At 49.4% G+C, this 8,121-nt stretch overlaps 2 long non-coding RNA genes across 3 annotated transcripts; both read right to left on the reverse strand.

Annotated features, from left to right (window-relative positions):
• Positions 1 to 2,666: 2,666 nt before the first annotated feature.
• Positions 2,667 to 3,627, reverse strand: LOC122206148. Of its 2 annotated transcripts, none has more exons than XR_006196375.1 (2): positions 3,543 to 3,627; positions 2,667 to 2,947 (listed from the first exon to the last, which is right to left on the reverse strand). It is a non-coding gene; the product is annotated as an uncharacterized LOC122206148 (long non-coding RNA). The 2 variants fall into 2 exon arrangements; XR_006196376.1 differs by having other exon boundaries at positions 2,667 to 2,926; positions 3,543 to 3,622.
• A 1,746-nt stretch (positions 3,628 to 5,373) lies between these two features.
• Positions 5,374 to 8,114, reverse strand: LOC122206147. The gene is made up of 3 exons (XR_006196374.1): positions 7,808 to 8,114; positions 7,429 to 7,608; positions 5,374 to 5,623 (listed from the first exon to the last, which is right to left on the reverse strand). It is a non-coding gene; the product is annotated as an uncharacterized LOC122206147 (long non-coding RNA).
• Between the last annotated feature and the right edge of the window lie 7 nt (positions 8,115 to 8,121).

The following is an 8,121-nucleotide window of genomic DNA, read 5'->3' on the forward strand; positions in this document are numbered from 1 at the left end:
TTGCAGACAGCTCTTTCCTACTATATGTCCTCACACAGTGGGGAGAGAGAGAGAGAGAGAGAGAGAGGGAGAGAGAGAGAGAGAGAGAGAGAGAGAGAGGGAGGGAAAGAGAGTGCAAGCTTTCTGGTTTCTCTCTTCTAAGGGCACTAATGCCATCACAAGGGCCCCACTCTGATGGTCTTATCTAGCTCTAATTACCTCCCAAAGGTCCCCATGTCCATGTATTATTACATTGGGATTTAGGGCTTCAATATATGGATTTTTGGCAGGGACATGTTCAGTCCACAACTGGGCCCATGGTGGTTAGGGGCCCTAGAACCACCCAGAGCAAGAATGAGTTCTGGAGTGTGGAGTTCTGCCCACTGGAGAGTTGTGCCCACCCATCCCTCAGCTAGCCTTTCCCTGAGTTGTTAGATGGTCTTGGGGTCTAGAGTAGGGTATCTGAACCAGCCTCCAGGGGCTGCTCTGTGGTGGGTAGTTCTGTGCATTGCTGGATGCTGATGACCCCTATCCATTAGATGCCAGTGAACTCCTCTCCCAGTTGTAACCACTAAAAATGTCTCCAGAATCGCACATGGCAATCCCTCACCCTGAGATGAGAACAGGTGGGGCTTCTACGGTAGCTCCCATGAGCACCTCCTGGCTGATCATGACTGATCTGTTTCCTCCAACTGTGACATTAAATGGTAAGTTAAGGTCAGGTGTGACTCCAGGGGAAAGGAGAGGAGAATCTTCCCAAGCTGCACCTGGGGCTAGGAGCAAACGGTCTATTTAGAGTGGTCCAGGCCTATAGTGAGAGTCCTGGGACACCTGTGGTGGCCCACTTTAACCTCATGGTGACCCTGACAGGTGGGGATTGTCATCCCCACTATACTAAGAAAAGGAGGGCTCGGAGAAACCATGAGGACCAGAGGCCCTGACTGTAGCTTCCACTGCTGGAGTCAGTACAGCAACACAGACCTGGTTTTGTGTTTATTTTTAAATTGTAGTAATATATACATACATATATGTATGTATATATATATTACATATAATTTACCATTTCACCCATGTTTAAATGTACAGTTCAGTGGCACTAAGCACATTCACGTTGTACAATCATCTCCACCACCCATCTGCAGAGCATTTTCGTTGTCCTCAAGCTGAAACACTGTTCCCATTAAACACTAACTCCCTCCTGAGGGGCGCCTGTGTGGCTCAGTCTGTTGAACATCTGACTCTTGATTGATTTTGGCTCGGGTCATGATCCCAGAGTGGTGAGATTGAGCCCTGCGCTGACAATGTGGAAACTCCTTGGGATTCTCTCTCTCTCTCTCTCTCTCTCTCTCTCTCTCTCTGCCCCTCTCCCCTGCTCTCTTTCTCTCTCTAAAACAAAACAAAACAGGGGCGCCTGCGTGGCTCAGTCGGTTGAGCGGCCGACTTCGGCTCAGGTCATGATCTCACAGTTCGTGGGTTCGAGCCCCGCGTCGGGCTCTGTGCTGACAGCTCGGAGCCTGGAACCTATTTCAGATTCTGTGTCTCCCTCTCTCTGACCCTCCCCCGTTCATGCTCTGTCTCTCTGTCTCAAAAATAAATAAACGTTAAAAAAAAAATAAAAAAAAATAAAACAAAATAAAATAGGGGCACCTCAGTGGCTTAGTTAAGCGTCTGACTTCTGCGCAGGTCATGATCTTGCTGTTTGCGGGTTCGAGCCCCATGTCAGACTCTTTAATGACAGAGCCTGGAGAGACTGCTTTGGATTCTGTGTCTCCCTGTCTCTCTCTGCCCCTCCCTCACTCACACTCTGTCTCTCTCTCTAACATAAACATTTAATTTTTTTTTAATGCTTATTTATTTTTGACAGAGAGAGAGACAGAACATGAGCAGGGGAGGGGCAGAGAGAGAGAGAGAGAGAGAGAGGGAGGGAGACACAGAATCTGAAGCAGGCTCCAGGCTCCCGACTCCCAGCTGTCAGCACAGAACCCGACGCGGGGCTTGAACTCATGGACCGTGAGATCATGACCTGAGCTGAAGTTGGATGCTCAGCCGACTGAGCCACCCAGGCGCCCCTCTAACATAAACATTTAAAAATAAAATAAAATAATTAAACACTAACTCCCCATCCACCTCCCCCAGCCCCTGGTAACCACCATTCTACTTTCCGTCTATGAACATGACTTCTCTGGGGACTTCATATAAATAGAATCATATAATATTCACTCTTGTGACTGAATTATTTCACGAACATGTCTTCACTGTTCACCTATGTTGTAGCATCTGTCAGAATTCCCTTCCTTTTTAAAGCCTAATAATATTCCATTGTACGGATGGACCACATTTTGCTTATTAATCTGTTGATGAACATTTGGGTTGTTTACATCTTTTAGCTCTGAGAATAGAGCTGCTTTGAACATTTGTATCCAGTGTCTGTGTGGATGTATGTTTTCGTGTCCCTTGGGCACGTGTGTGGGCCTGGAATTGATGGATCCGGTAGTAACTGTTTAATCATGGAACTGCCAGTCACCTGTTTGGAAGCACAGAGCTCATGGCACACGGTGTGTGTGCAGCACTGTGCAGTGGCTTCTGGCCTAGAGCACCATCGAGGGGTCCTTTATTACAGAAGGTGGGAGAGAAGGAATATCTGCCATCTCTGGATGGTATGAAAGGAATCTCTCTACATAATGTGAAATTTTTATCCCATTTGACTATGGAAAAGCATTTATTAAGTATCTTTCTCTGATGCTCAAACAAAAATAGACTGAAGAACTAAAAAGGGACTGACCATATTTTCTCCAGAGCCAGGCACTTGCACACTCCAATTAACTCTCCTTACTTCTCTCCCCTGCTGACAAGAAGTAAATAGCAACTAACAGCTGAGCGCAGTTTCACTCTGGGTGCCTGTTTGCTGATGACTCACCAAGAATTCACAGCCAAGGTGCCAGTTGTTCTTCCGCCACAGAAAGAAAACCTATTTTAGGCAAAACTGTAACCTCACGGATGCCCCAGAAAGTACAGACAGAAAGTACAGCCCCAGAGTCGCTAGACAGAATCCATTTACTGTAGGTTTCCTGACATTTGCTCCGCTCAGGCCCCGCCCTTTGCCCCGCCCATCCGCTGCTGCGCTCAGGTCCTGCCCCCACTGGCCAGCAGGCCCCGCCCTCTGCCCCGCCCCAACATGCCCCGCCCACCAACTGCTCCGCCCGGACCCGCCCACCCTGCCCGGCCTTCTGCTGCCCCGCCTGCTCCGACCCCTCCCACCCGCCCAGACCCCGCCCTCTCCCCGCCCACCCGCTTTCCCGCCCCTTGCTCCTCTCAGGCCTTGCCCCGCCCACCCACTGCCCAACAGGTCCCACCCACCCATTGCTCCGCCCAGACGCCCACCTGCCCCGCCCCCCGCTGTCGCGCCTAGGTCCCGCCCGCCCACCGCTCGGCCCCCCACGGCCAGGGAGGGACATGGGGTGGGAAGCCCCCCGGCCAGCCCGAAGCGCTGGGGACCGAAGGCTGAAGCCCCGCGATCCTCCATTCCCGGCCGCGCGCAGCCCCCCACCTGGCCCGACCCCTACCTGCCCGGGCGAGAGTGTCCCTGCGACGGGGGTCTGACGGAGGCCCGCAAGAAGGGCTGCGTGACGGGGCAGCCACTTGTCAGAGGTTGGCGGCCGTCGTCCCCGGGAATGCTCAGGCGGGACCCCACACGACGAGCGCGACCTTGATGACCAGCGAGGTAGCCGTGAGAGCCGCCCAGCTCTTGGGACGTTGGCAGGGGCGGACGCAGTTCTCCTCTGTGTCACCGTTAGAGTCGCGCGAATCCGTAGACCCAGCTGGGGAGTGCGGTGAGCTTGCTTTTGCAGACTTTGAGGTCAGAGGGAGTCAGAGATTTGCCCGAGGCAGGATCCTGACTCCAGTGTTCCCCACCTGGGTGACTTTGGGCAAGCAACCGCACTCCCTGGGCCTCGGTTTCCCCGTTTCTTAAGAGAGAAGGGTTCCTTGTGCGAAGTCCCGGAGTAGCACACGTCACAAGTGTTGGGGAAGCTGCTGGTACACAGTAAGTGCTCAGTTAGGCCATCTGCTGGTATCCCGGTGGAGACCCTAGGAGGCCTCCACTGGGCGCCCTTCACCCTTCCACACACCCTGTGGTCCAACAGGGATCTGTCCCCTCCTTTCAGTGTCATTAGTGCATCACGGGCTGTCGCAGGGAGAGGTGAGGCGCATGTTGGCTGTGCAACAGGAGTGGGCCTGGGGCTTGCCAACCAGGGTGGGGACAGTTGGGTGGAGGTACCAGTGTGCACACGTATGCAAGCACAAGGCAGGCCATGGACAAAGAATCAGACAGGAAGGAAAAGGAGGCTGCAGCCTTCCTCAGGAGGATGGCCTCAGGACACAGGAGAGCAAACCCTGCTGCAGAGAGGAAGAGGTCCGAGGGAAGGCCGACCTGAGAGGGGGCAACAGCAGATTGCTGAAAATCAGGAGTTCTGCCCAAAGGCCACAGAGTATCTAGAGAGGTATGAAAGCATCCAGTTTGCAAAGCTGGAGCCCCATCTTCCTCTATGGAACCAACGGGGAACATTTTCTCATGGTTGAATAAACACACGTGATTGGTCTTTTCTCTAATACATAATTAATATCCCTGCTGCAAATAATCAACACAGATTTATAAAGATTGGCTAAAACAATGCCTGATGAAATTTAGATCTTTTTACTTGGTTCAGGAAAATTAGACCCAACAGAAATCCTGAGCTGGAGAGAGCATTTGTAAGGGCAGGTACAGAGTCTGCAAAATCTTGTGTGGATGAAACTGGTATTGACGTGGAAACAAAGGCAAAAGAAAAAATGACATTTCCTTACAACTTACAGCCCATTGACAAATCCTTGAGACTGGCAGAGTGACCTCCCTCTAGGAGCTCAGCTGCCTCCATGATGACACTTAGCTAAGGGCAAAAGGCAATCTTAGCCCAGCCCCCCAGGATCCTGTAAGTCTCCTTTAACATGTAAACATCCCTTTGGAAACTTCCTTTATCTCCACCCCCAAGATACATGTTAGCGATCATCCTCCAAGCATATGGTCCCTTGACATACATCGGAAGGGTCTCCCGCTGAGGTTTTATTCGATAGTAATAAATGACCTTTTCCTAACATAGGGCTTGAACTTGCAACCCTGAGATTGATAGTTGCACTCTCCACTGACCGAGCCAGCCAGGTGCCCCTCCTTTACCTTTACTCTTGAACAAACAACACGAACACCTTACAACAATTTACTCTTTTTTTTAATGTTTATTCATTTTTGACAGAGAGAGAGACACAGAGCACGAGCAGGAGAGGGGCAGAGAGAGAGGGAGACACAGAATCAGAAGCGGACTCCAGGCTCTGAGCTGTCAGCACAGACATGCTCAACCGCCTGAGCCACCCAGGTGCCCCGAACCTTTTAAATGAAAATGTAAAATTCAACTGTTTTAAAAATTCTCTCATTTTGTCATACAAGACTTACTGTTATTTTGTACAATTAGATTTTCTCACTTATGTACCACTTTATTTGCTCTGTGCTCCTTCTTAGATTTTGGCTTTACAACCTGTGATCACTTTTTTTTTGGCTGAAAAGCATCCTTTTGGCTTTCCTTTGGGAGGGTCCTCCTGGTAGAAAATTGCGTCACTAGAAATAAAAGCAAATGGTCTTCAGTCTGAGTAATGTCTTTTTCTTTGCTTTTATTGGGGGGGAGGGGCAGTAGGAGAGAGAGAGAGAGAGAGAGAGAGAGAGAGAGAGAGAGAGAGAGAGAATCCCAAGCAGGCTCCATGCTCAGCACAGAGCACAACGACCCTGAGATCATGACCTGAGCCGAAATCAAGAGTCGGAAGGTCAGCTGCCTGAGCCACCCAGGAGCCCCAGTCTGAATCATATCTTAAAGTTCTAAGTGTTAAGTCCCACAGGCTTGTAAACTTGTGAAATTATGCCCCTCTGTTTTTCATGTGTGTTTCCCATGACTGCATGGCTGGTGTGAGAGTCTTGTCCTCTCCCCTTTCCATGCACCTGTGTCTCTCCCTCCTGAGGACAGTCCCTAGTTCCAAAGGGCTCCCAACTGTGTCTCCTTCCTTCCTACCCTCTTCCATGTGGCCTCTTCTCTACATTTAGCTATGGAGAGTCTGTTCTGCCATCTTCGGGTCATCTTCTGGGTTTTTTACACTGATGTGGGTGTTATTTAGCTGTCTCTGTGGGACAAGGTGAGTCTAACGTCTTCCTACTCTGCCATCTTCCCGAGCAATGTCTTTATTTCATTTTCATTCTTGAAAACTTATTTTCCCTGGGCAGTTATACTCTTTTGGTGACAACTATTCCACTACCTTTTTGGCTTCCAGTATTAGTGTTGGGAAACCAAACATTAATCATTTCATAGCAATCTGGGGGCACCTGGGTGGCTCAGTGCGTTAAGTGTCCGACTTCGGCTCAGGTCATAATCTCACAGCTTGTGAGTTCCAGCCCCCCACGTCCGGCTCTGTGCTGACAACTCAGAGCCTGGAGCCTGCTTCAGATTCTGTGTCTCCCTCTCTCTCTGCCCCTCCCCCGCTTGCACTCTCTGTCTCTGTCTCAAAAATAAATAAACATTAAAAATAAAAGCAATCTGACATTTCTTGCTGGCTACACTGGAGACTTCCCATGCCTTTGGTGGCCTGCAATTTCCCTGTTACTTGCCTATATGTGAACTTTTAGTTTATCCAGGTTAAGATTTGGGGGGAACTTGCATCTGAGGGTTGGTGTATTTTATCAGTTCTAGAAAATTCTCAGCCATTTTCTGTTCAGTTATAGCCTGTTTCTTTCCCTTTTTCTGGAACTCCAGTTAAATGTCTACCTTTTTCCATGTCTCTTATCTTGCCTGTAATTTCCCTGTTTGTCTCCTTGTGACACATTCTTCATGACTTCTGACATCTTCCAGTTTACCAATTCTCTCATCTAAGCTGCTAAATCGGCCCAGGAGCCTTTAACATTTTAATTTAATGTAGTTGATGTAATTAATAAATTGATAGGGGGGTGCGGGGGGGGGGGTGCAGGGGAGCTGTGGCACCTGGCACTACTTATCAACTGCAGACCCAGCATGAGGAGAGGCAGGTGGACAGTACTTACCCAGCAACAAGAAGGTTTCCTGCTGCTCCAGCAACAGCCCAGCCAATGAGAGAGCATCACACTTCCCCCTTTCCTCTATTTATTTATATTTTACAAGACCAGTGCTCTAACCCCTGAGCTATGGAGCCTCATCCTCTATTTATTTATATTTTAATAATAAAGCCTATAACATGGGCATAGAACATAAATACATACAAATTAAACAGATTATGTGCATCAGTTAAGTTGATTAGCATTTAGTTGACCAACAAATAAGAGACTAAAATGGACTAGTTCTTAGTTTGATAGCCTCAAGTAGAAAACAGTATTTAAGATACAAGGGAATACACACAGTAACATACCCAGTCTTGTCGTTCCCACAGAGGCATCACATGTTGACAAACTATTGTAGACTTTGGAGCCACTTCTACTGCAAATATATCGGGTCCTCTATTGTTCATGCAGTTTTTACTTAATTTATTGTTGCTGCGAATAATGACTTCACCGTCTGACTTGTGTCCAGCACGTGGTGTCACCAGCACCTGGTGTCATCCATGTGTCTCGCTTACAGCTCCCTCTCGTCTCCCCGTTCTCCAGACTTGCCCCTGGTTCTGGCAAGTCTACTTACCCTGCCAAGCAAGTCTCTGCTATTCCCAAATAATCCCATCTTTGCTGGTAAAATAACTGTTTTATTATTTTTTATTACTTTTAAGGTTAACAGAGCCCACCCTTAAAACTAACCTCTCTTTCCGGGTACATATCCTGTCCCCTCTCCTCTGGAGAACCTCAACTAACACAGGAAGCAAAGCTGACTGCGATCGCTCTTCTAGCTGGGGAGACCAACAATCACGTGTTTGAGCAGGAATAGAAGACAATCTCTCCTAAAATGGACACGGCGGCCGGAAGGGGGAGCTCTCTCGCCTACCACCAGTTATCAACTTCACAACCGCCGGAAGAGACCCGCTGCTCCTCAGCGTTCTAGAGGCCCGGTCCCGCCCCTCAGCGTCTCACCCAATTGCCGGGTGTCCTGGCGGCCCGGTCCCGCCCCTCAGCAC

Source organism: Panthera leo, chromosome E1 (assembly GCF_018350215.1).
Source record: "Panthera leo isolate Ple1 chromosome E1, P.leo_Ple1_pat1.1, whole genome shotgun sequence".
Lineage (NCBI taxonomy): Eukaryota > Metazoa > Chordata > Mammalia > Carnivora > Felidae > Panthera > Panthera leo.